Source organism: Ceratotherium simum, chromosome 18 (genome assembly GCF_057802395.1).
Source record: "Ceratotherium simum simum isolate JZ-2026a chromosome 18, ASM5780239v1, whole genome shotgun sequence".
NCBI classification, from domain to species: Eukaryota; Metazoa; Chordata; class Mammalia; order Perissodactyla; family Rhinocerotidae; genus Ceratotherium; species Ceratotherium simum.
Window position 1 is genome coordinate 36,179,649 of NC_141917.1, and position 27,054 is coordinate 36,206,702.

General features: G+C 36.5%; 1 long non-coding RNA gene across 1 annotated transcript in view; it reads left to right on the plus strand.

Annotated features, from left to right (window-relative positions):
* Positions 1-274: 274 nt before the first annotated feature.
* Positions 275-27,054, plus strand: part of LOC147914616 (uncharacterized) — a 116,340-nt gene continuing 89,560 nt past the window's right edge. The window contains exon 1 of the long non-coding RNA XR_015555053.1: positions 275-456. This is a non-coding gene — a long non-coding RNA (uncharacterized LOC147914616). The remainder of the gene's footprint in view (positions 457-27,054) is intronic.

Consider the following 27,054-nt stretch of genomic DNA (forward strand, 5'->3'; position numbering starts at 1 on the left):
ATACTCCATTTCCCAGCTGGTGGACCAATTAACTCTTCTCTGCTTTGAAAATAAAGTTAACTTTCAATTATCCACACTAATTAGGAAGAAGTGGCATGGGATAGATAAGCCAAAATGTTGCAAAGTCCAAAAATAATTTTATTTTTCATTGAAGGGGTTTTGTAGTTACATGTAAAATGATGTTTAGGAAGTTCTGAATGTACACAACTTTTCAGAAAAAATGAGCTCTTTGGTATCAGTGACCTTTTCTAACTTTATTCTCTTTTAGAGGCTCATATAGAGTCTTGCATATATTCAAGAAATGTTTGGTGAATTGAAATTGAAAATGCACTGCCGGACTTGAACATGGAGCTTCCCAACCCTGTATCCCGGTCGTCCTTCCTCCTGCTTCCCATTCTACGTGAGGAATGAACTATATGATCACTCATTGATGCAGCAATGGTGGCTGAAAGCCCAGTAAGATTCACTACCAGCATTCGGGCTAAAAAGGCTTCTCCTCTGGCTTTTGCTCTTCCTCAAGTATGACAAGCATGTCCCTTCTTCAGCGCTTTTCTACTTATCATTCCCACTTGCTGGATGGTTCTTTCATTGGATATGTATATGGCTTTCTTGCTCGCTTTCTTTAGGAATCTGTTTAAATGTTGCCTTCTTTAACCCTCTTATATGATAGAACTGTATACACCCCATTGACTGTCTCCTTCACTCTGTTTTATCTTTTTATCTTTCTCCATAACAATTATCATCACCTGATTTTCTGATGTGTTATTTACTGGTTTATTTGTATGTTATCTGTCTCCATACATTAGTATAATTTCTCTGAGGGCAGGAACTCTATTTTGATCACCTGTATATCTATAATATCTAGAACAATATAAGCATGTAATAGGTAATCTCTAAGTATTTGTCAAATAAATTAATTCAAGATCTTTATATATGAAGCAGAAGTGAAAAAATACCATTTATTAATATGCTACCTGCTTCCCACTTACGAGGGACAGAGTGAGTCAATCAGAAGTGCTGCCCAGTATCTCCATGCTACAGCCAAGTAAAATGAGTAACAAAGATGTTAAAGTTGAAGGTCGTTTAGCTGAACCAGAAACTCAAAATTATGTCTGTCTGGCTCCTAGGTGCTATACCTTACAGTATAAATTTCTCTTATTGTCTTGAAGGCTTTGGAGGGCATAAAAGTTCTGCCAAAAGGTCAGAGGAGCAGGGGGAAGAGGCAGAATGGCCTCAGGATGATCTGAGGCGCCACGGTGAGAGGGAGAAACTTAATGAAGCAGAGAAGCAAAAGTCGTAGCCCAGGACATAGCAGGGTGCATCATTCAGCAGGCTGAAGAAAGAGGTAAAGGGGTAAAAAGAAAGTCTAATTATACAATCTAAAGCCCAGAGTAAATCAGGTGAGGTCAAGATGCCCAGGGCAAAACAGGACAGTACTAAGTGTGAAAACAGTGCCAAGATATTAGGGGTCAGCTTCTCTGTGCTGAAGTGTGTGGCCTGTGGGTGAATTTGAAAGTTTATGGATGGTGTAGAGCCAGATATAGAATTGTCAAAACACCCCTTTGGAGTATTATCACGCATTCTGCGATTAGTGATATGGCTATCTGCCCCTTATGTAAGCATATTGTTCTTTCACGTCGCTCCCCCTGACCACTAGGGCCTATGCAAACTGTCTCCCTGTGATTCCCAATGCTCAGAGTAGTAGTAAGTTAATCTCATCTTGTTTTCTTCTTCTGGTCACCTGGCAGGGCTGTAGTACGACTAGGCACCTTTGCCTTTGTGGACCCCTTCCTCCACAAAATATTAAAAATTATATTTTATGGGTAGCCAGCCCAGTGGTGTAGTGGTTAAGTTCACATGCTCTGCTTCAGTGGCCCGGGGTTCGCAGGTTCGGATCCCAGGCGAGGACTATGCACCGCTTATCAAAACCATGCTGTGGTGGCATCCCACATATTAAGCAGAGGAAGATGGGCATGGATGTCAGCCCAGGGCCAATCTTCCTCAGCAAAAAGAGGAAGATTGGCAACAGATATTAGCTCAGGGCTAATATTCCTCACCAAAATATATATATATCTATCTATATATCTATCTATCTATATATATATCTATATATATATATATATATATAGTATGACTGTATTGACTAAATGACATCACATGACTAAAGATGAATATGTTAACAGTATATAGTAAAACATTTTCTTCAACCTAAAAGTTTTTTTTCATCTGATTTTAAAAGAAATTAAAACATTTTTGTGGGGCCCTAAAAGTATTGTGAGTCCTAGGCACTGTGTCTACAGTGGCTAATTGATAAGGCCACCCTGGCTTATGAGCTACCTAATGGATTTAAAATGTAAAATAATCACATGTGACATCCTTAGTTAGAGTAATCCTTGGAGCTTAGATTCTCTCATCATGACTGAAGCAAATGTATATAGCCTTATCCTATCTAGGATATAGGTATATGTTATCCTATCTGGTTACAGTCAATCTTTGTCAGTACGAGGTATCTAAAAATACCTGGAGAAGGTCTCTTAGATTTTTTGGAAAAAGATGAAATATCAATGTTTATTCTTGAAACTCATCAGATTGTGAAATCCTCTTTTAGTTCTCTTTATGTTTATGGCTTTATAGTGTCAGCAGCTTGAGTGATAATTTCACGAAGGAAAAGTAAAAAACTAAAGCTAAAAGAGACTTTTAATTCTGGAGAAGCTGGGAACTACAAAAATGAAGATTACTTAAGAAGACTTTAGAATTTCCTAAAATTGCTGGAACAGGAATGGTATAGTTGTAGTAATAACAATAATGATAATTAATTATTGGCATCACCCAACTACCATATATTGAGGTCCTGCTATGTTTGAAGCACTAAGTATTTAAGCTATTTCTAAACAAATCAATCCTATCAGGTAGTTACTATTATTAATATTAATTTATGGATGAGGAAATGAGGATTATAGAGGTTAAATACTTTCTCATTGTCTACGTATGGCAAAATCAGGACTCAGCTAATTTTGTGTGATGCTAGCAACTACGCTTTTAGTCTCATTTATCTATCTACTATTTTTTCCACAGCTCCTTAGAGCTGTTGGAGAGTTTCTTGGAACTTTGATAGTATTTAGATGCAGTCGTGATGAGATAGGTGCAAAAAACTCCAGTGAGAAGGGGTGTTTAGTCTAGTAAATGCTTGGGAGCATTGTGGGGACTTGATAAAAATGTGATGAGTTGATTTGGCCTCTCCACTAATTGTAGGTTCTCTGAAGAAGAGGAGAAAAAATGTCTCCTTTTCTCTCATTGCCTGACCTGTCTCCAAAACCATTTTTCTGCTGAAAAATGAACTCATTTTTAAATTAATTTCTTTGGAGAGTATAACAAGAAATATCTGCCCTAATATGAAGACAATTTTTTACTTAGACAACATATATTTAATGAGAATCAATTGTGAACATTTTTTAGTGCAAAATACCTTAGGAATGCTTGGCTGCAATAATGTTATTATGCTCCAAATCTGCACTATTCAATACACATAAATTGTGAGCCACATACGTAATTTAAAAATTTCTAGTAATCACATAAAAAATAAAAAGAAACAAAGTTATTAATTTTAATAATGTATTTAAACCAATATGTTATCATTTTGACCTGTAACTAACATGAAAATTATTGTGATATTTTACATCCTTTTTTTGTACGGTCTTCAAATTTTAGTGTATATTTTACATTCAGAGCACATCACAATCAGAATGCCAAATTTTCATTAGAAATACTTAATGTAAATTTATATTTCATAAAAATAATAGATGAAAAAGTAGATTCATGTGCCCAGGTTGTTTCAAACATACTTGAAAGTTTTCTAATAATTGAATTGAGTATCAGTTTTTAAATTTAATTTAGATTAATTAAAATAAAATAAAATAAAAAATTTATTTCCTCAGTTGAACCTAGCCACTTTTCGAGTATTCAATGGTCATTTGTGGCTGGTGGCTATTGTATTGGACAACGCACATCTTAGAAATTCTATATAGCTTAGGTACTTTCAGTGAATCCTACCTACAAGACCTAACTCCATTTATTGATTGGCTATTTGCACACAAAAGTCATTTTCTATATTCAGAGTCCCTGCTATTCCATCCATTTGGTGTAAATCAGTTAGATAATTTTGTCTTATGTCTTATTTTGTGTCTACTTTTTTTTTTTTGTGAGGTAGATCATAGATCAGCCCTGAGCTAACATCCATGCCAATCCTCCTCTTTTTGCTGAGGAAGACTGGCCCTGAGCTAACATCCGTGCCCATCTTCCTCCACTTTATGTAGGACACTGCCGCAGCATGGCCCGACAAGAGGTGCATCGGTGCGCACCCGGGATCCGAACCTAGTCCACCAGCAGCGGAGCTCGCGCACTTAACCGCTATGCCACGGGGCTGGCCCCTATTTGTGTCTACTTTTGATTGCAAAAGATAATTCAAGATAAAAGTATCCATACTTTAAAAATATTAAGTTTATTTTGACCTTGTTTGGATCCTCTACATTTTCCCTCTCTTATCTGTCCTTTTTCTCTCTACTTTTCACATTTAGAAATAGGAGAACATAGGAAGTGTTATGAATCAGAATAATTATAGATACTTTCTCTATCACTCTTAAAATCCTTTAAATGCCATAGGCAATCTCTAGTTATTATTAGCATAAATATTATTCATAACTAGAAAATGAGATAAATGAAAACATTTAAGCTGTTATTCTTTAGGCTTTGACAAACGCTATTTGGGAGTTCTTGGAGATGTTACCTTATGGATGTATTTGCCTTTTGATTAGTGCCTTTGGTGACTAAAACTAACAGATAGTATTCAAGATGAGATTCAGATTCATGAGGCTGGGCATGGAATGCTGTGGCAATATGGGAAGCCAGACACTGAAATGACAACTGAATTGTCAATATCAGCATGCTTTATAGGGCATTACATGTTTTGGAATCCTATATTTACACTGGACAACAATGTAATGCTTATAGCATGAATAAGCAACCCGGGACTGGGGTATGACTGGTGGGGTTTTCATGAGCTCCATTCACTAGCTCCAGTCAGTTGTTGGCCTGACTTGAGCGTCTGATATTAGTTTGCCCTTAGTTGGGAGGATTCTGTGTATTTGGCTTGGTTCTAGGATATTTCAGATCTCCAGTTAGGTCAAGGCATACTGAAGTCACCCTAACTTATTGGAGGACTGCTAGAGGGACCACAGAGTCACTTCTGTCTTTTGGGGGGGTGATTAAAATCAAGGACAAATTAAAAGATTAAGACCAAGGACAAAAGGTCCTGATGACTTAGGCCCTCCTTGTCCTAAATTTTGTCTACGAATGTGGGTGGTACCCTAGGGACAAAAATTGTTGTGCCTTGCTGCTTTCTATCCCTTGTCTTTTCAAGAAAGGTAAATCTGAGAATAAGTAATTGGGAAATTTTTTCAGTTAGGATTGATAGGTATAGTATTACTGTTCCCACCACTCCCTCCTACCCTGCTCCCTGACTATTGATGTCACTGATGTGACCACTATAAAACTTGCTAAATTCCTTCTGGAAGCTTGTCCTATTTATTTTGAAAGCCTAACCTGAATTTTCTGGTTTTGCTGGATAAAGCTATTTACTCTCTACCAAAAGTAGAGAGTACTCCTTTTTTAAGCACTCCCTTGATAGGTTCAACGTTCCTTGAGGGACTTGGAAGATTGGACTGTTTGGTGCCCTAATACGTGCGCCATTCACTTCTAAGAACTTTCATCTGCTTCAGTTGTTTCATAGTCTTTGTCAATTTTAATGTAATTTTTATATTAATGCATTCCTTGTAATAAGAGGTCATAATATAACCCTGGTTTTTGTTTTAATGGAACTGAGCAGAAGAAGCCAGAAAACATGGTGGTGGGAGTATTCTTACTGCCTTTGGATACTCTATGTCTCCATATCTAGAAAATGCAATGTTATCTGGTTTTTAAGTTGCAGATTTTCATTCTGACTACTTTTTGATAGAGGTGTTGGTTGACTGATACTCCGCCATTAGTGAAAGCCTAAAATTTATCCCTAAAATTGAGTAAGCATGTAAGAGCAATGGTACCCAATGCATAAAGTCAGAAGAAGGATCTTTACTAAATATAACAGAATTCCACTAAATTTCTCTTTTCATATTAAAATGTGAAATTTTAATTCTGTTTTCATGCACTCTGTTCAAAAGGGTTATTCATATAAATACCAGCAGGGTATTGTTATATAACATGTCCCTGTACAAGTTATTAGAATACTTATATTCTATTAGAATAAAGTATTAAATACTTTAATATTTCTTAAAGGCTTAAAAAATTAAATTTATTTAATTAAAGAAATGCTGGACAGCAGAATATATGACTGAACAAATGATGGGAATATGACATATAATTAACGAAATAAATATGAAAAACTACAGTAAGTTTGAGATATGGATGCAATATTGACAAAGATACCAAGAATGTAATATTAAGAAAAAGAAGGGAGGCTAAGTGAATGAATATTTATAAAATGTGAGTTTTTCTTAACACCACATCTTGAGAATGTTTTGGAAAAGATTTTGAGCATTACCTAATTTCTATGAAGGTAATTCCTAATTTAGAGATGCAAAACAGAAATGCAGATATACTGATTGAAGTACAGAGGAGAGAGTGCCAGTTGGTTCCATTTGAGGAAGGTTATTCTTCTGAGCACTGAATTTTCATGCAGGAATTTTATCCAGTTTTAGCTCACTGTGATGGTAAGTTGCTCATGAGAGATTTCATCTGGATTTCCATGAAAAGAAGTACTTTATGACCATAGGCAAAGTGGAAATCTCTGATCTTTATAAATTGAGTGATGGGGCACAGATATTATTGTGGTTTAATTTTACCACATGACCATAACAAGTGCTGATGGAAAAGAAAGATTCTAGCAGAATTGGAGAAACCCATTGTAGCTTTCCCAGCATCTGATAAGCTAATCATGGGGGATTTTATCTCACATGTTGGCGGTGATGCTGAAATGTGAAGAAAAGTCATCAGAAATCATACAATTGCAGAATAAAATGGCAGTGGTCTTTTTGTGTTTAGGGAACATGCCAAAATCAATTTGAATTAACTAACACCATCTTTAACTTGCACACGAGAAAGAGAAAGGCTCCTTAAAGGCTTCTAAGTGTAGCCTTTTAAAAATTGGGTGTAACTGTTTTATAATGGAAAGGGAAAGCAGTCCATGTATGGCACTGAATATCAGATTGACCATTGCTTGACATACCAAGTTCTTAGAAGTATGGATGGAAGGACTGAATCAAGAGCATGTCTCTAAGATGTAGAGAAAACATTTTATGAAAGTCCTGGAGGATAAAGACATGGACAAAGGGATCTGAAACAACACTGTGCGTGGTAAGTTACCATGAGAATAAGTGATTCTTTGAAAGATCTACCATAAGATCACAAGCTACAAAGGCATTCAAATGAAAGATAGAGGAGAATAATTCTCCAACTGCTAAAGAAATGAGCTCATTGGCAACATGTCACATTAGATCCAGATAGGAAGGGTACTCTTATGACAGTTTGAATAGTTAAAAAAAAAAAATCAAGGAGGTACCAAGGTTGAAGGGATTTAGGAATGAAGATTCTTAATATTTGACTACATTAAGAGAAAAGTAAGGGACATTTATCCATCAATAAAGAGTGAAGATTGAGTCAGCCTTTCTTTCTTTTTTTTTTTTTGTGAGGAAGACCAGCCCTGAGCTAACATCCATTGCCAATCCCCCTCTTTTTGCCGAGGAAGATCAGCCCTGGGCTAACATCTGTGCCCATCTTCCTCTACTTTATATGGGACACCGCCACAGCATGGCTTGACAAGCAGTGCGTCAGTGCGCGCCCAGGATCCGAACCTGCGAACCCTGGCCCGCTGCAGCAGAGCACACGCACCCAACTGCTATACCACCAGGCCGGCCCCTAGTCAGCCTTTTTGATAAGAAGTTCTGAGGAATGTCTTGAGTTTCTTTGAAACATGGAGTTCTAAGAAAATGCCACAAAATTTCAAGGAAACAGACATCATTCAACAAGAGATTTGAGCAAGATGACTGTATAATCTTTTTTATTGTGGTGAATACACAACGTAGATCTACCCTCTTAACAAATTTTTAAGTGTACAGTACAGCATTGGTATTGTAGAGTGGCTCTCTAGAACTTTTTCGTTTTGCATGACTGAAACTTTATAACCATTGGACAGCAAGTCCCCATTTCTTCCTCCTAGTGCCTGACAACCAACCACCATTCTACTTTTACCTTCAATGAATTTTACTCCTTTAGACGCCTCATATAAGTGGAATCATGCAATATTTATTCTCCTGTGACTTGTTTATTCACTTAGCATACTGTCCACAGGGTTCATCCATGTTGCAGCATATGACAAGATTTCCTTCTTTTTATGGCTGGTTTCCATATTGCCATTGTATACATACAAATTCCCTTCTATGTATATACCACATTTTCTTTACCCATTCATACGTTGATGGCCATTAAGTGGTTGTGAATAGTGCTGCAATGAACATGAATGTACATATATCTCTTTTAGATCCTGATTTCAGTTCTTTTGGATAAATACCCCGAAGTGAGATTGCTGAATTATATGGTAGTTCTGCTTTTAATTTTTCAAGGAACCTTCATATTGTTCTCTGTAGCAACTGCACCATTTTACATTCCCACTAGCAGTGCACAAGGGTTCCAATTTCTCCACATCCATGCCAATATTTGTTATTTTCTGTTTTTAAAAAATTATTTTTTTTTATAATAGCCATCATAACAGGTATGAGGTGATATCTCATTGTGGTTTTTATTTGCAATTCTCTGATTATTAGTGATTTTGAGCATCTTTTCATATCCCTGTTGCCCGTTTGTATATCTTCTTCATAGAAATGTTTATCCAAGTCTTTTGCCCATTTTTAATTAGGCTATTTCTTTTTCTGCTATTGAGTTGTAGGAGTGTCTTGTGTATATTGGATATTAGCCTTTTACCAAATATATGGTTTGCAAATATTTTCTCCCATCTGTAGATTGCCTTTTCACTCTATTGATTGTTGCCTTTACTATGCAGCAGCTTTTTAGTTGGATTTTTTAATCTATTTTGGCTTTTGTTGCCTGTGCTTTTGGTGACATATCCAAGAAATCATTATCAAGACCAATGTTGTTGGGGCTGGCCCTGTGGCTTAACAGTTAAGTGCATGCGCTCCGCTGCTGGCGGCCTGGGTTTGGATCCCGGGCGCGCAGCGACGTACTGCCTCTCCGGCCATGCTGAGGCCGCATGCCACATACAGCAACTAGGAGGATGTGCAACTATGACATACAACTACCTACTGGGTCTTTGGCGGGGGGAAAAAAAGACCAATGTTATGAAGATTTTCCCCTATGTTTTCTTCTAGGAGTTTTACAGTTTCACATCTTCTATTTAACTTTTTAATCCATTTTTGAGTTGATTTTTGTGTACAGTGTAAGACAAGGGTTCAGTTACATTCCTTTGCATGTGGAGATCCAGTTTTCCCAAACCATTTATTAAAGAGATTATCTTTTCCCCATTGTGAATTCTTGGCACCCTTGTTGAAGACTAGTTGACCGAATATGCACAGGTTAATTTCTGGGCTCTTTATAGTGTTCCATTGGTCTATTTGTCTGTCTTTATGCCAGTACCATACTGTTTTGATTACTGCAGTTTTGTAATATGTTTTGAAATAAGGGTACCTGATACTTTCAGCTTTGTTCTTTTTCTCAAGGTTGTTTTGGCCATTCAATGTCCTTTGTGGTTCCATATGAATTTTAGGATTTTTCTTCTATTTCTGGAAAAAATGCCATTGGGATTTTGGTAGGGATTGCATTAAATCTGTAGATCACTTTAGGTAGTATGGACATTTTAACAATATGAAGTCTTTCAATCCATGAACATAGGATATCTTTCCATTTATTTATGTCTTCTTTAATTATTTCAGCAATGTTTTGTTGTTTTCAGCAGGCAAGTCCTTCACCTTCCTGGTTAACTTTATTCCTAGATATTTTATTTGTTTTGATGCTATGGTAAGTGAGATTGTTTTCTTAATTTCCTTTTTGGATCATTTGTTGCTAGTGTATACAAATGCAACTTATTTTAGTATGTTGGCTTTGTATCCTGCAACTTTATTGAATTCATTTATTAGTTCTATCATTTTTTTGTGCAATCTTTAGAGTTTTCTACATATAAAATTATGACATCTGTGAACAGAAATACTTTTACTTCTTCCTTTCTGATTTGAATGACTTTATTAATTTTTCTTGCCTTATTGCTTTGGCTAGGACTTCCAGTACTATGTAGAATAGAAATGGCAAAAGTGGGAATCTTTGCCTTGTTCCTGATCTTAAAGGAACAGCTTATAGTTTTTCACTGTTGAGTATGATGTTACCTGTGGTCTTTTCATATATGGCCTTTGTTAGGTTGAGGTAATTTCCTTTCATTCCTAGTTTGAATGGGTATTTTGAATATGAAAGCGTGTTGAATTTTCTCAAATGCTTTTTCTGCATCTATTGAGATGGTCATGTGATATTTATCCTTTGTTCTCTTAATGTGGGACATCACATTGATTGATTTGCGTATGTTGAACCATTTTGCATCCCAGTGATAAATCCCACTGGATCATGGTGTATGATCTTTCTAATGTACCGTTGAATTCAGTTTGCTAGTATTTTGTTGAGTATTTTTGCATCTATATTCACCAGGGATAGTGCATGTAGTATTCTTTTCTTGTAGCATTTTTGTCTGGTTTTCGTACCAAGGTAATGCTAGCCTCATAAAATGAATTTGGAAGTGTTCTCTCCTCTTCAACTTTTTGGAAGAGTTTGAGAAGGATTGGCCTTAATTCTTCTTTAATGTTTGGTAGGATTCACCAGTGAAGCCATCTGGTCCTGTGCATTTCTTTGTTGGGAGGTTTATGATTACTGATTCAATCACTGTACTGGTTATGAGTCTGTTCAGACTTTCTATTTCTTCACAATTTAGTCTTGGTAGGTTATATGTTTCTATTTCTTGTAGGTTATCCAGTTTGTGGGCATATAGTTGTTCATAGTAGTCTTCATGATTCCTTTTATTTTTGTGGCATCAGTTGTAATGTCTCTTCTTTCATTCCTGAATTTAAGTATTTGAGTTTTCTCTCTTTTTTTCTTAGTTTGGTTATGGTTTTGTCAATTTTGTTGTTCTTATAAAAATACTTAGTTTTCTTGATTTTTCTTTTTTTTGTATTTTTTATTTCATTTATTTCTGTTGTAATCTTTGTTTTCTCCTTCCTTCTGCTAACTTTGCTTTTCTTTTTCTAGCTCCTTGAGGTATACAGTTAGGTTATTTATTTGACATCTTTCTTCTTTTTTAGTGTAGGCAATTATTGCTATAAACTTCCCTCTTAGTATTATTTTTTCTGCATCCCATACGTTTTGGTATATTGTGTTTTTGTTTTCGTTTGTCTCAAGATATTTTCTAGTTTTCCTTTTAATTTCTTCCTTGTCCTGTTGGTTATTCAAGGGTAATTTCTACATATTTGTGAATTTTCCAGTTTTCCTTCTGCTATTGATTTCTAGTTTCATTCCATTGTGGTCAGAAAAGATATTTGGTATGATTTCAATGTTCTTAAATTTATTGACTTATTTTGTGACCTAATATGTGATCTATCCTGGAGACTTTTCTGTGTGCACTTGAGGAGAATGTGTATTCTGCTGCTGGCGGAATGTTCTGTATATGTCTGTTGGGTCCATTTGGTCTATAGTGTTGTTCAAGTCGTCTGTTTCCTTATTGATCTTCTGTCTTGGTGTTTTATTCATTATTGAAAATGGGGTATTGAAATCTTCTACTACTATTGTGTTGCTGTCTATTTCTCCCTTCAGTTCTGTCAATATTTGCTTCATATATTTTGGTGCCTGACTTTGGGTGTTTATATAAGCATTACATCTTCCTGGTGAATTGACACTTTTATCTTTGTCTCTTGTGAGAGTTTTTGACTTGAAGTCCATTTTGTCTGATAAATGTATGGCCACCTTTGCTCTCTTTTAGTTACCATTTGCATAAAATATCTTTTTCCATCCATTTATTTTAATGTCTTACAGGGAGCGTATAGTTGGATCGTGTTTTTTTTGATCCATTCAGCCACTCTATGTCTTTTGGTTGGGGAGTTTAATCATTTACATTTAAAGTAATAATTGGTAGGGAATATTGCCATTTTGTTAATTGTTTTGTGTCTGTTATAGCTCTTTTGTTCCTATTCTCCTCTTTTGCTGTCTTCCTTTGTGTTTTTTTGATTTTTGGTGATAATATGCTTTGACTCCATTCTCATTTTCTTTTGTGTATTTTCTTCGTGTTTATCATGGGGCTTATACAAAACATCTTGCAATTATAACAATCTATTTTAAGTTGTTAACAATTTAAGTTCAATTGTATAAATCCCTACACTTTTACCCCCCTCACTTTATGCTATTGATGTTACAAATTATACATTTTTATATTGTGTGTCTACTAACGTATTTTTATAGTTATATTTATTTTTTATACTTTTATTTTTAACTTCTATGCCAGAGTTAAAAGCGATTTACAAACCATTATTACTGTATTACAATATTCTGTAATTGTCTATATATTTACCTTTACCAGTGAGCTTTATACTTTCATATGCTTTTATGTTGTTTAGCATCTTTTTGTTTCAACTTGAAGGACTCCCTTTAGCATTTCTTATAAGGTAAGTATAGTGGTCTTAACTCCCTCAGCTTTTGTTTATCTGGGAAAGTCTTTATCTCTCATTCATTTTTGAAGGACAGTTTTGCCAGATATAGTATTCTTTGTTGGCAGTTTGTTTCTTTTAGCACCTTGAATATATCATCCCACTTCTTCGGGCCTCCAAGGTTTCTGCTGAGAAATCCATTGATAGTGACTTTCCTGTGGCTGCTTTCAAAATTCCTTCTTTGTTTTTGACTTTTGACAATTTGATTATAATGCGTCCCAGGTGGATTTCTTTGAATTCCTTGTATTTGAGTTTATTGTGCTTCTTAAATGTGGATGTCCATTTCTTCCCCAGGTTTGGGAAGTTTTCAACCACTATTCCTTTAAATAAGCTTTCTGCCTCTTCTCTCTCTCTCTCTTCTCCTTCTGAGACCCTCAATGTGTATATTCATCCTCTTGATGGTGTTGCAGAAGCCCCTCTGACTTTCTTTATTCCTTTTTATTCTTTTTTCTTTTTGCTCCTCTGACTGGATAATTTCAGATGACTTGTCATTGAACTCATTGATTCTTTCTTCCATTTGATCAAGTTTGATATTAAACCCCTGTGGTGAAATTTTCAGTTCATTTACTGCATTCTTCAGCTCCACAGTGTCTATTTGGTTGTTTTTTATGTTTTCTGTCTCTGTTGAAATTCTCATTTTGTTCATGCATCATTTTCCTGAGCTCATTGAACATCTTTATGACAGTTATTTTCAATTCTTTGTCAAATAATTCATATACCTCTGTTTCTTTTGGCTCAGTTTCTGGAGATTTATTTTGTGCCTTTGATTGGGCCATTTTCCTCTGTTTCTTTGTGTTCCTTGTAATTTTGTGTTGGTATTCCTTCATTTGAAAGAACAGCCACCTCTCCCAGTCTTTATGAACTGCCTTTGTACAGGGAAAGACAATTACCAATCATCCTGACTAGGCATTCTGGGGCCTCTCAAACCTTTTTTGTGGATATTTCTTCTCTGGACTTGTACATGTAGATTCCTAGAGAGATTTGCCAGTGTTTTTTTTCTTCTGAGGTTTGTAATCTCTTGTTCCTTCTGGTGTCTGTCTGCTGTACCACAGGTCCTCTGCAGCAGCAGCACACCTCTCAGTTCTTTTTTGTTCTCAGCAGCCTCCAGGTATCTAGGGTATTCTGGGTTCTGTTAGTGCTCTGAGACAGGTGAAACAGAAGCCAATCTCTCAGGCAGCCTTCTTGAAAAGTGAGAACATTGTACATATGGTCCAATTTTCTCTTTCCATTCCCAGGGAGCTCCCAATCATGTGGTTTTCTGCCAGGGGGATGGACTATGGTCAGAGGGTGCCATGAATTTTCCTTCAGGCTTCAATGCAGCTAGTTTCATGTTAGCTTGGTGTGTAGGAGACTCTTAACTGGTTTCTGGATTTCCCATAAAGGAAATTGGTCTGTATATTATTGTTGAATCAGTGTTTTTATGGGAGGAAGAAGGGTTTCGGGCTTCCTATTCTGCCATCTTGCTGACACCAACACCTCTGACTGTACAATTTTTAAGGCAATTTGTTCGTTGCTGGTTAGACCCTAGTTAGAGGCCTTGGGATGGGCTATTGTATTACAGCATCAAGGCCAGTATTTTATTTGGTAAAACAAAATTCTATTAAGAGACGGTAGAATTCAATTTCCAACACGACCATAAGATTTGTTTCTGTATCAGACACCTCTGATACACATCTTCTCCTCTTCACCTTTGCTTTCAGGCATAGCAGACAGTTCTGTCCAAGCTCCAGACTTATCTCACACTGTAGCATCTTGCCTCAAGTGCATATGTGGTTCTTTCATTTTCTGTTCTGGGATGCTTTAGTGTAGCAAACTTCAAGCATGTGCATACTACTCCAAAGTGTGAGGGCATTAACACTCTCATGAGGGCAACCTTAACCAATGAGAGGTGGGACACAATGGATAAATACTTCTAGTCAGTCCTTGGACTATTCTGAGAAGCATCCTACAAGCTCCTTAGAAATTCTAAGGTGTGAACAAACTCTGTTGTCCCAGTTACCAGCAGTGACCCTGGTAATGAATCCTTACATTGGCTTTTCCTTATTCCTTCATTATTCTTGGTCCTTAGGATTATTCCCACATAAACAACCCACTAAAAATCTTTGTCTCAGACTCTAGTTTTGGGCAGAACTAGGATAAGACAAGATCTGTAATCTAAGTCTTATCTCATTTTATCAATGTCACCTCAAAGGATTTATTTTTATTATTAAATAGTGAGGTAAAATCCACAACAAACAAGTTCTGCAATCTATTAGCACCCAAGTATGTGATGAAAGTTAATTATCCTATTTAAGATTTTGCAGGAAAAGATTGATATGAGTGTCTAAATAGTGGCTGAACTAGGGACAACCCTGAGACAGGAAAAAATGTTGAAGTTTGGAGGTCCTGAGGGGTGCAGCTGAGTATAGACTGGGAAGACGATGGAAAGATCTTTCATGCCTCTTACTTTTACCTTTGATGCCTTTTTACTTCTAATGAGCAGCTTTGGCTGTTTCACTCAGGGAGGAAAAGGGTCTGATGAATTCATTCACTGTGCAGTGTAGTGACCCCATCTTAGCTCTCTCAGAAGAAGGCAAGGGAGAGTGGGTATTTAGAGGTGACATTTCAGTCCCAAGTGAGGGTACTAGCTTCACCAGGAATCTTTAAGTCACACCACATAGGCCACTCATTCTTTTACCTTGTACCAAAGCTTGTCTCTATGGCCTGGGTCTCATGTAGGCCATTGGAGAAAAAAACCTATTGTGTGACAATTATTTAAAATAACTTCTTTTCAGAAATCCTTAGGTTCTTTAACTCTCCTCAGAGTTAAAAAATGTTATCTCAATAAAGCCTGGATAAGCTGAGCTATTCTGGGGGAATTGGAAGGAAGTGATGAAGGGCTGAATTTGTGATGACCAGAGCAGGCCACTCCATGAAGATGTGAGTCCTAGCTGAAGATCACTCCAGTTATAATCAGCAGACTCTGCCACCAGCCTGAGTCTTCCCGACTCCGAGGGTGCAACATGGAAGTGACGTGGAAGATCAAGCAATGCCAAGTATTGCTGTTAAGACTCCATTTTTGCATTCTTTTTGGCACATTTCTATGATTAATTCCTAGTGTGCCACATTGACTAACCAAGGAAATTTTGTAGCAACCCTTTATGGCAAACAGTTTCAGATTAACTGTAGGCATTAGCTGGAGGCAATCCTGGTGTTTTTTTTTTTTTTTTTTTGTAGCATTACCACTTTGATTAAGAGATTCTGATTATGGTTGGAAAAAACCCTGATTACGGAAAATTTTCACACTGTCAATCTCCATGAAACATATTGGCTTGATTTTTCAATTCCAACTTTCCAAGGGAGTTATTGGGTAGGTATATGGATTCTAGAATTCCTTCTTTTGACCCACAAAGAAACTCCTTTCTGAAATACTTTCTCATAGCAGTTGAAAAGCAAGTCTGGCTGCTTCAGGTTGCTTTGATTGTAGGCCAAATGTATTTATGAACCTGAGTTTACCCAGAATGGCAAGACAATTAAAAATTTAGTTGTAATACTTTGAAATCTTATAAAAATATTCTAAACTTTTATGAGAGTACTTAAGCATATCATGAAAAACTAAAGGAATGTGGGAAAGTCTGTCTCTTTGATGGCTTAATCAAAATGGATGGTTAAATACCATAAAATTTAGTAGAGAGAAATAGAATGTAAAAATGATTTTTTCATTCAATTTATACTAAGAATTAAATAATGTTGTCTCCACTTGAACATTCTACTTATCCATATTATAGCTTTTGTAACTTAGTTTTTAAGGATGTAAAAAACCTTTCATAAAGCATTTATTATATCCCAGGCACTTTGATAATTGCTCTTATATAAATTATTTTATTTTGTATAATCTTCATAACAACCTTAGTGGATTATTATCACATTTTAAAGATGAGAAAATAGAGGCTCAAGTAATGTAGCTCATGAGACTCACGCCGTTAGCAAGGGCGAAGTGTGGAGGGAAATCCTATTTCCTGTTTTCAAGTCCAGGTTTTTTGAAATACACCATACCTTCTTGAACTAAATTTTATGTCCAAACATTGCACACTATCTGCCTCTGAAACAGATCTCAGAGATTTGTTTGAGGAGCTCCCTGTATTTATAGGCACAGAATAATGGCAGGTAAATGGTGAAGACACAGCCATGAGTGGTGTGCAGATGGGAAATTTAACTTGAGCCATGGGACCATGTTGGGCAAATTAAGCTCAAAGTTTCTTTGGCATTTTGGGGTAGGGGGTGGGAGAAATAGAGTATATATAAATCCAGAAGCAGACAGAGGGGCCCAACTAGCTTAGTCTTAAAGCAAAACGTGAACAGAAGCTACAACTGGATTGAGAAAATCTAGAGAGCATTTGACAATAGATTAGAAAAAGACCTCCTGGAGACTCCACCGAGTCAGAAAGAACATTTCAAAAAGAAGGTAATTTTTGAAGCAACATGAAAACTCTAGAATCCAGCAGTAATACTATTAGTAAGAAAAATGAATTGTCATGGAGATTATGAAGATAGGCTAACAATATGACTGGAGGGATAAATGCAGCAGGTTGGAGGAATGAAGTGGAGAGGGGGCAAGCAGGTTAAAATGATTGGATTGTTGACTTTGGGACCAGCATCCGGAAGGATTTAAAAGGCCTGAGAAACATTGAGGTATCACTTTATATCCATCAGAAAGGCACAGTTTACACCTTTTGAAATTGTCCCATTGCTCTTAGATGTTCTGTTCTGATTTTTAACTTATTTTTACTGTTTATATTTCAGTTTGGGAAGCTTCTATTCATCTATCTGCAAGCTCACTAATTCTTTCTTTGGCCAGGTCCAGTCTACTGATGAGCCCATCAAAGAAGTTCCTTATTTCTCTAACAGTGTGTTTGATTTCTAGTATTTTTTTGGTTCTTTCTTAGAGTTTCTTTCTCTCTCCTTACATTAACTATCTGTTCTTGCATGTTGTCTTTTTTTTCCATTAGAGTACCTAACATCACATGTAACATAAAATAACATATAACATAACATAACATCATGACATAACATAATATAACATAACATAACGTAATGTAATGTAACGTAATGTAACATATAACATAACATAGCGTAACACAGTTATTTTAAATTCCCTGCATGATAATTACAAAATCTGTGTCATATCTGAGTTTGATTCTGATGCTTGCTTTGTCTCTTCAGACTGTGTTTTTTCTCTCCTTTTAGCATGTCTTGTAATCTTTGTTGAAAGACGGGCATGATGTATTGGGTAAAAGAAACTGAGGTAAAGAGGCTTTAATGTGAGGTTTTATGTTAATCTGGCTAGGAGTTGGGCTCTATTTAATGTTTGCTCTAGCTTCGGGTACCAGAGGCCTTAAATTCCTCCAATGTTTTTATTTTTCTATTCCCTGTTGTCTTTGGGCTTCCCTGAGAACTCCTCCTTAGATAGAGTCTGCATCCTGCAGCTCTTTCAGCTGTAATCTGCTGTTATTATACTGGAGTCCTATGGGCGTGATGGTCAGGTGTGGAGGAAGAGAAGGGATCTATACTATTATGATTAAGTCTAAGGTTTTTAGTAGGTCTATGTCCCTGGGCTGTGACCCTTACAAATAGTTTATAGCTTTTTTCCAGCTTTAGGTAGGACAGGAAGCTAAAGGGGGCTGTAGTATGGGAAATTTTCTCCCTCAGGTAGGATGAGGCTCTGGTAAAAAGTCTTTTAAACTCTTTCCTCTTGGAGAGTAGGCCTTTGATATGGCGAATGCTCTGGGCATACTTCACAGTGGTTACTTTTCCCTTCCCTCTATTAGAGCCATGAGGGGATCTTTCGTGGCTCTTCACTGTGAGAACTTGGTGGCATTCCAGGAGGTAAAACCTGTGAATGTGTGGGGGCCTTCCTAAGACTGTGGCTTCCAGGAGTTTTTCATTCTCATGCTGGTCTATGCCCAGCATCTAGCAATTTTTCAAAATAACTGTTCAAGTCTTCCCACCAGTTTATGGTTCTGGTGGCTACTGCTCTAGATTAGCAGATATTGACTGTGACTCTCTGTATTTCTCTCCAGATTTTAGGGTGGCAGTTTGCCCTACACCCTCAAATCTCTAATAAGTCTAAGAAATGTTGTCGATTTTCAGTTTTTTCATCTTTTTTCTTGTTGTAAGGATGAGACTAACAATTTCCAAGCTCTTTGCACATTGGAGCTGAAACTACAAGTCTTCCCACCAAAGGTACACTGAAGGCAAAGTTTAAAAAGGTGGATAATATTAAGTGGTTATGAAGATGTAAGGAGGTAGGAATGCTTAGATGGTGCTATAGAGAGTATAAATTGGTACAGCAATTTTGCAGACACCTGTCAGTTTTATTTACTGAAATTAAATCTGCTTTGGCCTTCTGAATCATCAATGATGCTCCTAAGCATATAATCCTACAGGGAGGATATTCGTGAGGATGTTTATTCTGATGTGGTTTATAAGCAATTGGAAGTTATCAATATAGGTATCCATCATTGGTGGAATGGATAAATAAAATATGGTGGATTCATACCATGGAATACTGTACAGCAGTCAAATCACTGTGAATAGATAGATATTAAAAAGTGTTCAAAAGTTTGAAAGAGAATCATATCTATATCATAACATTCATATAAGTAAAAGAAGTATATAAACAACACTAAGTATCTGACAAGCATGCATGAATATTTAAGGACATATTTCAAACATATTAGAGTTGATGCTGGTGGATATGAGGGGAATTAAAGTGGAGAGGGATGAGGAGAAATATAAAACAAGCAAAAGAACAGCCTTGTGTGGCTGGTAAGGATAATATGCTATGAACTGAAGAATATAGTTAACGCAACTCTTTGAAGTTGAATTCTAAAATACCCACCAACCAATCAACCAACCTCCCCAAAACAAAACTAAATAAGCATAGAATTTGAAAGCAAAGTCTACAATAATAATTTTAGTGGTGTGAAGCTGTACTCAAAAGTAAGGACTATTTATTTCTAGAAATCAGCAAAGCATAAAACTAATATACTTATGGAATTTGAATTTGCCTATGTATTCGCCAAGAATTTATACAGCTTATCTTGCACTGTAGGATATAGTTGGCAACTTTAAAACTGTTTAAAAGTGACAAAGAAAACAACTCTTTCTTTACTTGTTCATTTTTATATTTAGAATATATGTAATAGGCATAAATTGGACAGCCCTAAACTGGTTCACTTAATCCAACTTTGGCCAGGGGTAAAATTTCCTTTGACATCACCATTATCCCTCATGGAGGCAAGTCTTTCAACATCTATACAAAAAACTCACAAATGTTCTCTTAGACTACAGTTATTCAAAGCAGAGCACCACATAAATTAGACAGCTTTGTCCTTCATTGAGCGGGCTTCCTCATTGCCAAACATTCAGGTATTGTTATCCCTTTCTCCCCAGTTTATGTAGATTCTCCATCACTGTCTCTTCTCCTCCCTAGTTGGATTTCTCTAAGAACAGAATAGCTTAACCTGCAGTTTTATATCTAAACTTTTCCGTGTGTATAGTCCTTTGCTGTTTTTCCACTGTAGGTGGCACCTCTGAAGTTGGGTGGTGGAGAGGACCAAGGGAGAGAATTTGGTGAGCTGGGGGCAGGGCAATGTTGGGAGCAGGCAGGAAGCACATTAATACTTGGGACTATCATCTCCACATGTATCTAAACATGAATATGAGTGGCATAGTGAGATATACAAAATGAATAAAATAAAGATATAAACTTTGAGGGGCTTACAATCTAGTGGTGCTACTCACTCATTCCTTCATGCATAGAATAGACATTTATGGAGCACTTACTCTGTTCTAGACACTGCACAAAGACACAATGCCTGTGTTCAAGGAGCTCAGTTTATTGAGGGAAGTCAGCCATGCACAGAAGTAATTCAAGCAGAACATAATAAGTGCTACAATAGAGGAAAACATAAAGTATTGTGGAAGCTCTAGGAAAGGATGTCAAATTGTTAATCCTTAGAGGAGGTTGGTGGAAGGTGACAAGAGCCAGCAAAGGAAGAAATGGGAAGATTAGGGAAGTCTTAAATAGAAACTTTTTTTTTGTATTTCACATGATTTCAAATTATTAATACTGAAAGCAGAAGAACATATAAAAGAGTCACTTAGGTGAGTATGCTTTTAAAAGGCACAGCCTATCCAAATGTCATTAATTTGTTCATTCATTTGTTAATTTACAGAACAAATGTGCCAGGCACTGTGCTGGACTCTGTAGATCCAAACCATTCAAGGGATGTTCTATATACCAATGTGGGATTTTTTTTGAGGTAGGAAAATTTCTGGTTGAAAAAACATTAACTTTCTTTAAGTAGCCACTACTTTCCAGGCATTCTGCTGCTTTTCACCTATTTTATCTCACATTTGTTACCTTGTTACTCTCAAATGTTTTGATGAGATGGATATTACTATGCCCATTTTACAGACAAGGTCTTGTGGTGCAGCTGCAAAGTAATAGAGTCAGAACTCTCTGCATCTGGGTCTCTAACTCCAAAATCCCTATGTGTGTATATTTTTTCTATTTCCTGCAGCCTTTATTTGATTAAATAAAAATACTGATTTTTTTTCTGATTATAAAACTAGAGTGTATGAAAAAGCATAAGGATGAAAACAGAAATCACCCATATTCTACTTTCTTGAGGAGTACTGCCCAATATGGTAGCCACTAGCTACATGTGGCTATTGAGCACTTGAAATGCAGCTAGTCTGAAATGAGATGTGTTATGAATGTAAAAAATACACACTAAATTTCAAATACTTAATATGAAAGAAAGAATATAAAATATCCCATTAATAATTTTTATATCAATTGCATTTTGAAATGATAATATTTTGAATATATTGGGTTGAATAGAGTATATTATTAACGTTAATTTCACCCTTTTCTTTTTACTTTCTTAATGTGGATATCAGAAAATTAAAAATCACTTATGGCTTGCACCATATTCCTACTGGACAGCACTGATCTATAGGATATATGCTATCTTTTTCCTATACATATACATAAATTAAAAGTTGTGATTATATCATACTCATCATTTAATAATCTGATTTTTCATTTAAAGGAACATCCAGAATATTTTCTAATGTTGTTAAATGTTTTTCTATGGCATCATTTTAAGCTACTAAATAGTGTTCTATCACATTGGATGTAACATTTGTTTAACAAATTCTTTATTTTTGGACATCAAGGTTATTTTCAGTATTAACTCCACAATGAATACTATTGTATATAACTCTTTATCTGCATCTCAGTTTACTTATTAGGAAAAATTCTTAGAAGTAGAATTATTGTAAAGGTTTTAAACATGTTTAAGGCGTTTGATAATTATTGCCAAATTGCCCTACAGAAAAGGTGCGTTTTTTACTCCCAATACCAATGTTTAAGAATGCTCATTTCTCTCAGCCGTTTACTTTGTTTTTGCTAAAGGATTTCACTTAGTTTCAGAGAAACAGAAGCTGCATCATTTTATTTGAAGAACAAAGGGCTATTCTTTAGAAATAATTTTTATTTTCTGAGAACCTTTCAATCTTCATGAGGTTTAGTTATTCTGACTCATGGTGTTGTTGCTTAAAATTGTTCTTGAGCTGCATCTTCTAAGTGAGTAATGAGTTAACTGTGTATTTTTTAGGAAAGCAACCAAGTATAATTCCATACTAAGGATTCCATTTAATGGTCACTAAAAAATATTTAAAATAACTGATTTTTCAGAGATATGTTTTTGGTTTCAAGCAACTGCTTTCTTTTTGCGTCAGGGTCATTCAGTGGTTAAGTTTTTTCTCTGTACTTCAGAGCAAAAATGTCAGAAAAATCTCCTCTTTCTGTTACATGCAAAACAAACAGATCTCCACCGGAGTTCATGGGCTGCTGGAGTGGTATTTGCACCAGTGGGTTCACTAAATAGCAGAACATGCTATTTCTGTCATATCAAACTCGGGCCAATCTGGTAAATATGCCTAGCAGCTCTGTTTTTTCAGTGACTGAGTTACTGTGGTCGACATTTCTTATAGTCAAGACCAGGAGATACATCACAGGTGTGACTTGGCTTTCCCTGCCACTTCTCCCTACTAGTTTGCCCAGAGTTCAGGCTGACAACTTGAGAACTGTGAGCCTCAGCTGGCTAACACCATGTGCTGGTGGTGGTCCAGGCTGAACTCTATCATTACAGGACGTGAAGAGCAAGTGTGTGCCGTGCATTATTCTTGTTGGCTTTGATTTCTGTTTGCTTTTATCAGTGTTCCTACTTATCTGGGACACTTAGAATTAAAACTATCCTTTTAAGGTAGGGATATGGGAAAAGAGACAATCTTTCCAAAATAAAGCCCTAGTGACAAAAGGGATTTTTAAAAATAGTGTGGTTACTGCTGTGTGTGTGTGTGTGTGTGTTTGTGTGTGTGTGATTCCAACCAACTTATAATGGACTCGACTGGTTTGGGGTATCCTAATGATTTTGTGGTGACTAGATGAGATGAACAAATATTTTAAAAGACTTTTTGGTCAAAATAAAAGTTCGCGATAGTAAACTTTAACAGGGAACTGAAAACCACATGTGAAGGAAATGTTTATTTCTTTAAATCACAGCCACTGGCTGAATATCAATCTCATAGAGCAAGGCTGACATATTGTGTTTTGTTGCTTACCTAATTTGTGGTCCTTCATTGTCTTGTGACTTCTTTCTCTTAGGAATTAATTTTGTCCATCTGGCCATGATTTTGGTCTGTGTGCTTCCCTTTCAAATATAAGCTGATAACCAAAATCCAAGAGAGAAAAATGTGTGCCATGTATCCTTAGCTATTAGCATAGGAAAAACTAATTAGGTTATCCATAGGATAAAATTGGTGTTTATGCAGTATAGAGCAGAGAGATGGTAGAGTCTAATTAGCAAGTAGGAAAACTTTCCATATGCAAGTAGGAGAGAGCTCTTATTGTTGGTGATGTTTTAAGACTCTTAATAATGTCAGAGCCTCTTATTTTCTCCTTTGCCTATAGTTGTTAAGTAATGATTTGTCCGGTCCAATCTTATTACATAAGTAAGCGCTTTTCTAGTATGATAAACCCTGAAAATGTCTGGCCACAGGAGCCAGTAATATTGGTAAAATCCATAAACATTAATTCTTGTATCCAATACCCTGAAGAGCTTTTCTTTAGTATATATGTGGCAGGGAATGGGTGAAAACTGTAGATATTTTTAACAAAGATAGCTAATAACTTTATACTAGTTGTGCTGAATTGTTTTAATAGGAATAGGAAAACCGTAATAGTTTAAATCATTTTAAATGGTGGTACAGTTACCAGAGTTAAGCATTTCTATATTATTTAACAAAATAGAGCAAGAACTCAAGTAACACTAGAAAATACGTACATGAATAAGGACCAAGAAGATGTAGAATTTCTTTCTGTTTTATGAAAAAAGGGTACTCCAACAACAAATACTTTTTATGTCAATTGATTTATTTATTTCATTATATATCTTCAAGATTTTCAGATGAAATACATAACTTTTGTGATTCTGCCAAAACAGGGTTATATAGGGATTTTAAAGTGGGGTTATGAATATTTTTCTTACTGTTTAACAAGTGTAGTCTAGGCAACTTTTTGGTCTAATGACTAGATCCTGCTTTCTAGAAATCAGTGTTTCAGCTGGCTTATTTTTGTGATCCATCCTTAACAATAGTGACTGGTCAATTAACTCAATACTTACTAAGTGCCAAACATTCATTTATTCATACATTTATCCAAAAATGTGCAAATATCTACCATGTGCATAACATTCTTTTAATTTCAGTAAGAGATTTAATTAAAAAGACATTATGTTGTGCCGTAGGGGAATTTATAATCTCATAGAGAGAGAAGACCTTAGAGCAAGTGAATAATACTGAGCTAAGTTAAGCGTTAGATCAGTGGGAGAGTTAATGAGTACGCTGAACAGGAAAGAGGGAGAAACCAGTATGAGTTGGGCTAGTCAGAAAAAAGAAGTTGAAAATGGAGGCAGAGTATTCATGAGCAGCTTTGCACAACTTCCGTAATATCTGTGAATACTTCGGTTCTAGAATTCCTCTACTCTACTCTCTTATTTTACCGATGAAGAAATTGAGGCCCAAAGAAGATAACGAAGCTTGGCTGAGGTACAGTCAGGTGGTGGCTGACGCAGAGCTGGAACTCAATTTCCCAGACCATTGGTCCAGAGTGCTTTCTTTTTTTTTTGTGAAGAAGATTAGCCCTGAGCTATCAACTGTTGCCAATCCTCCTCTTTATGCTGAGGAAGATTGGCCCTCGGCTAACATCTGTGCCTGTCTTCCTCTACTTTATATGGGATGCCGCCACAGCATAGCTTGACAAGTGGTGCATCTGGCTGCGCCAGTGATCCTAACCTGCGAAGCTGGGGCCGCCAAAGTGGAGCGCATGTACTTAACCGCTACGCCACCGGCCGGCCCCCAGGGTGCTTTCTATTAGATCAATTTAAAAGAGGGACCAGTGGACCAGCACAGACCTTTGTTGTTAATGTCTCTTTTGTTGTTACCCTCTCTCTCAGATTTTCAAAATTTTAGGTCTGAACTTCATATTGCTGATTTATTGTTCAAAACTGCTTTGGTGTTTACTGAGAAAAAGGAATGATCATTTATGTGTCATTTTGCTGTACTATGAAAGTAATTTTCACTGAAGGTGAAATGAACTTGCAATTTAAAGTAGGGATATGTAAAAGAAAACGGTTTTGGGTTTGTCACCCCCCCACACACACCCCTCCATGCTTTATCTCGAAGGGCCCTAATGACTTCCATTTTTTTTCCCTCCATAAAGAAATCTTTCAACAGCTCTCATACATGCCTTGTATTTTCTTGACAGAACCTACCAGGAAAGCAGTGTTTGAAAAGTTCAGCACTGCTTCCAATCTCAGGCTTTATCTTTGAAATTTTGCACACTGAGTTAAAATATTGCTACATTTGTGGCCTGGGATCGTCCGTGCTAATTCCATATGAAGCAAGAGTGCCAAAGAACTCTTAGAACTCCCCTTGTGAATTTGCTTGGTGAGCAGTTCTGGACTTGGCGTTTTAATCTCTCCATCAGGATCAACGTGATCCTGTGTTAAAGCCAAGGTCAAGTGGGATAAGCAGTTGAACTTTCTCCTTCATTTTGCGTGGCTCGTTGAAACATGTAACCTTTATAGGCCTGGTTTCTGCTTTGGAGGGGAATCTGAAGTCCAAGCAGATGTTTCTTTCCTTCTTTTGAAAACCTCTTTTCATTTTACTAGGCATCGTGTCAAAGAAGCAATTGGGGGTAGATTAGGTAGGAGGTGGAAGGTCAGTGTTTTCTTTGCTAATATTGCAAAATAAGAGGTTTTTGTGTTTGTTTATTTTTATTTTCTGCCAGTTGGGCCACTGAGAGCAAGTTGTTGATTCTGAAGACATCGATTTCCTTCTGTGTGAGCAACGGCTGTGGAGTGAGGGGAAGAGGAGAAACAGGGTAGCAGCCATCTGATCCCTTTTGGTTGGCAGAAGATAAACCCTTAAGCAATCAGCTGCCATCTTTTAAGGCTTTTTCCTCGAATGCAATCAATGTAAATGATTCCCTTCTTCCACAAAATGCTCCAATGTTTTTCCTACCAATAACCTATGCATAAAACAGTAGCTAAGCTGCTGTTCTCCTTCTAATGCAGTCGTATGTTTTCTTAAATGAACCACCATGCACACACTATCTTTAATTACAAGCGAAACTGATGGTCAAGTTTATAGCTCCTGTCATTTCACATGGCTCACTAACAAGCCCCTTAAAATAACTGTCCTTTAACAGTTAATCTCAAGTGGTTGGCCTTCGTCTTCAGAACAGCGTGTGGGACAACCTGTCAACTGTCTGTGGTGTTTGAAGGCAGAGTACCATCCGTTCAATTCTGCCTTTTCCTGCTTGAATACAATAGTCTAAAACCTCCAATTCATATTTTCTGTAAGGCCTATGGATAATGGTAAATAATTCCCTGGCTAATTTCATAGGCACAAAATAACTAAAACAACAAAGAATGGAGGACATATATAAAGATTCTAGAATTTTATGGTTGGGAAGAGATCCTTGCAATGAAATTGCAAATTGTTGTCAGGTACCATGGCCAAGAATCACTGCCTCATTTGGGAAGAAAAATAAGGGTGTCTGAATTCTTCTGTTAATCATTTCTTCTTGTTTTGCCCTTGTTAGTAGCCAAAATTGGCTTTCCATCCCTTTGTCATTAACTGG